A 4,440-nucleotide genomic window follows, 5' to 3' on the forward strand; every position below is an offset into this window, starting at 1 on the left:
TTTGACATAGATCTCAAACGATTCGTGTTATGTGATTAATGGATTTAAATCAATCCAAAAACCGGGCAAACAAGCAAAAATATGGTCGACATCCTGGAGGAATAAATGTTTACTACAGAGCTAGAGTCACTTTCATTAAAGGCAAACCATATTAACAGTATTTCAGATAATATCGTATGGATCCGTTTTTTATGATGATAAAATATCTGCAATTATCTTTGCAGTTGTTTATATTTCACCGAGTGATATTGATGATGGTGGTTCAAATTGTACTTTAGATTGCCTCGAGTATGATTTGTTCAACTAACTGGTACATTTCCCAAGGCAAAATTTTATGTATGTGGCGATTTTAACGCTCGTATTGGTAATGAAGCCAATTATGTAAACGACAACGTTACGAAATTTGTGTTGTCAGATGAAACTGTTTTCGATACCAATATTGTTGATATTCCAAACAGTATTTCAAGTGATAAAGTTTGCAACAACACGACTAGAAAATTTCTCCAGTTTTGTCAATGTACTGACCTTAGAATTGTGAACGGTAGATTATTTAAAGGAATTGGCAGTGGAGACTTTACATATGTAAGTATTTCTGAGAGCAGTGTTATCGATTACTCGCTGACGTCTCTATGTAAGTTTCCTGATTTTCACAATTTTATGTTGACTCTGGGATTGAATCAGACCATCAACCTTTAGTTTTTTTATATAAGGACTTCTTTTAAATGTGTGGATAATCCTTGGTGATGTGGGATTTTATGATCAAGGTTGCTAAGTCTGACATCGCAAAGAAGCAAACACAATCGTGTACTTGCAATGAAATTACAAGGTTTATAGCTGCACTGTCAGTGCGAAAGAAGGAACTGAACAAAACTCAAAAATCTAGCAAACTAAACACGCCTTTCAATAGGCTTGCAACGAACGCGATAGAAAGCCAAATGAGAAACATTGTGGCGGGAAACTCCAGTCTACAGTGATTGGTAGAAAGTCACTGAAGTGAGCTCTGGGTACCGGACCATGACTTTGGGGTTGCAGCGACGTGATGTACTGTGCACGTGCTAGCGGATGGAGCTCAGACTAGCTGGTCATTTGTTGGGTATGCAAAGAAGGGAAGCCTAATTGAAGCGCCACGTACCAAATTTCACGATTCACAACGTGCATTACAGCTATAGAATAGATGCATTTTCACTCCAATTCACTTTATCAATTCATATACACTGTTAAATCACCATTCAACTTTTCTATGTGCATGAAGTGGTAACCTGCAATGTGTGTTCACGAATTCAATATGTGTTAGTCGGTAAGGAACAGGAAAAAAGATTTTAGGGAGGGAGGGCGAATGTTTTTCAAACTAATGCTGCGCGTAAAAAAGTGCCCTTTCAAAGGTATTTGCGAGGAAAAAGTGACCCTCCCCAATTTTATGCCCAACAAACATTTACCGCCCCTGTGCGTGTCATAGTCAACATCAAAAATATTTAATTTGACAAGTAATTAATAATTCATAGTGTGACACCTCATCCTACCAAATATGAAGGCTGCTGCACTTGTAGTAACTAATTCGAGATCAGACGTCATCCTGGTCACATGACACTTTAGCAGAAAATTTAGCGAACATAGTCATCCTCGTCCAGCAAACTTCAGGCATCGACCTCTGTTGGCTAGCTTATAATTATAGATGTGCATAAATAATTCGCCAATTAATTTGATGATTTGCGGGTCAAAAGTCAGTGGCCCCTTCCAGCCAGAGTTCAAGAGACACCAGCCGTCATTGACTCTAATGTAGAATAAGACATAGGCACAGCTTAGGTGCAGAGGTATATGGCAGGTCAAAGGTCATAGAAATTCTCAAAAGTAATATTTTAAAACAATTTCTTAAAATTGACATGGCTTAAGACCTTGATATTTGAAATGCAATAACCTTACCATATGGTCTACAAAATCGACGTACAGAATTTTGATTAATCAATTATTTTCACAATTTTACACGCACTGTGATTTTGAAAATTACTGGACCTCCCTTCTTATAATTTTTTCTGAGTCCCTTACTGCATATGCCCATTGATGTAGAATTTTTAAAAACACATTCGTCGGTCATCCGTTCATGCATTTAGACGGCGCCGTTGAAATCCGAATGTTGATTTATCCGTGAAAATGAATCGATCAATTAAATTCGAGTAAAAATGCATCTATTTGTAGCTTCCAGCAGATCGTGACACCTGAAGTGTGACTCGCGAAGTGTTTCTAGTTCAATGCTGAAGAGCTGTAAATCCCAGGAGTTTACGATGGGGTATTCGACAGCATATGTTTCAGCGTTCACATATAGAGCACTGATGTCTGTGTCAGATTTTTCGCCACTTTCAATAGGGCCAAGACATTGAATAACCGAATTTGGATGATACTGCACCGCGCACGATGTGGTCTCCGATAAAAGAGAGGTTAAAGGAATGAAAAAAATGATTTTAAAATGTGCAAAATAGCATTTTGTTTATCCTATCTCAGATATACTCATTATAAAAAATTGTCGGCGATGCGAGAAATTAATCGCATTTCTCGAAAATGTAGTTGGGTGACACACCAGCCCACAAAACACAATATGAAATGCCCGCCAGCGACCTTACTTCCGGATTCTGTGGTTAGTGACGTTATTTGAGTCAAACACAAGTGGCGTGCTTGCTATCCACTGCGGCGGTCTAGCAGAGTGTATTATCTATTCTGAGTTGTTGCGCTCTTTGTTAGCCATATGTAAACAGAAACTATAGTCTATCATGTTGCATTTAATTGCAACAATGGTACAGGGTCAGAAGCATGCTTTTTAGATTCCCTAAAGAGCCGCGACACGGAAATAAATGGATTGAAGCAGTCCGGAGAAAATATTGGCAGCCGAGTCATTACTCACAGCTGTGCATGTGTTCGGTTCACTTTGAAGACTCGGCATTTGTCGTTTCTCCGAGCATCATGGCATCAATTTGGTGGCAAAAATAGTCATTACGCCTGAAGCCGGATGCTATTCCAACACTTTTTTATTACCACAATACTGATCAGGACCATTTGAAGCTCCTCCTTAGGCAAGTTCTCTAGTTATATCGGAGAGGTATACGATACCGAACGACCACGTACAAAGGTTAATGCAGAAACGTCGGCGAGAGGACGCATGAACAAATACAGTTTTCTGTGAGTGTCAGAGGTAAGATGTAGAATTTTAATATTATTAAGCGCATGATCTCTTTTTGGAGGATGTGGTGGCCCTGAAAAGGGCCGATTGGTTTTTGATCATCTGATGATCGGATCTATAATGCTGCAGTATCAGGCCATGGCCGGCGAGGTATCTCCAACATCCCGTTGATGACATCGATGTCCCAGTTCAGGGAGCCAAGAAGTTCCTGCGTCCGCGGACGCAGTCTTCTTAGGCTCTGTGACCGGAAAGGAATTTGCATACTTCGGTCATGTCGATCATCAGCCGACGTCGCTGGCAGTAAAGATTTTTCAGCATTATTAGGAGTATCTCGATTGCTTCAACGCACTCGTACGGGTGTCGTAGCCACGACGCCTTAGTGAACATGAATGGTATTCTGATCGTGTAAGCATGTGTACGGAGTCATTTACATAGTTGTGCGCTTTTTATTTTTAAACCTGGTCTGTCATATTATTGAATTAATAGAAAAGTATGAAATATTGAGAGTTTTAGGCCAGAATATCATTGTACTCTAGCTAAGTCTTCGAGGTCTGAATAGTCTGCAACGTTCCTGCTTTCAGTGAGCGACATCCTGTTTGGCTTATATGACATCACTAGACGTCCTCTGATGGCGAATTTGAGAAATCGAGTAACAAAACTGATTCTGGGTCAGTCTTGCAGATCGAGTTTTTGGCGAAACGATAAGGTGGTTTTTAGACTTTTTCTTTGCACTTTTTTGTCTCTAATCTTCCTGTACATACTTAATACGTGCTAATTTGTTTCACTCTTTTCAGCCTCTGCAGTTGATTCTCATAATTCGGCCGCGTGTAGAGTTGAGTGATGTTTGCGTTTGCAAATCTTACAAGTAAAACGAGATTTGCAGTTGCTATGCCGATGTCTTCCAAGACAATTGTAGCATTGACGATCACGTTTGACAATATCCAAACAAAGTTTCGTGTCAGTGACGTGGCAACTTGACAAACCCTGGTGTAGTGACTTCCTTTACAAAACACGCTTGAAAGGCGTCTATTTTTCGAAGAACGGCTTTGCGTAAATCTGGTAAAGTCCAAGCCTTGTTTCCGTGATCTCTTGCGATTTGTTTCCGAATGCTGTTAGGCAGTTTGTCTCGAATCTTCGGAACGAGGGGTTCTCTGTAAAGCCAAGAAAAATAGAAAGTTTGTTTCTCATCCTCGTGTGCGTCAATTCAGACCCGACGCAAATCTTCTGCTCATGAGGAAATAAAATGAAAGAAAAAACGCAAAAATACGCGA

The sequence above is a fragment of the Ptychodera flava genome, chromosome 7 (assembly GCF_041260155.1).
Source record: "Ptychodera flava strain L36383 chromosome 7, AS_Pfla_20210202, whole genome shotgun sequence".
NCBI lineage: Eukaryota > Metazoa > Hemichordata > Enteropneusta > Ptychoderidae > Ptychodera > Ptychodera flava.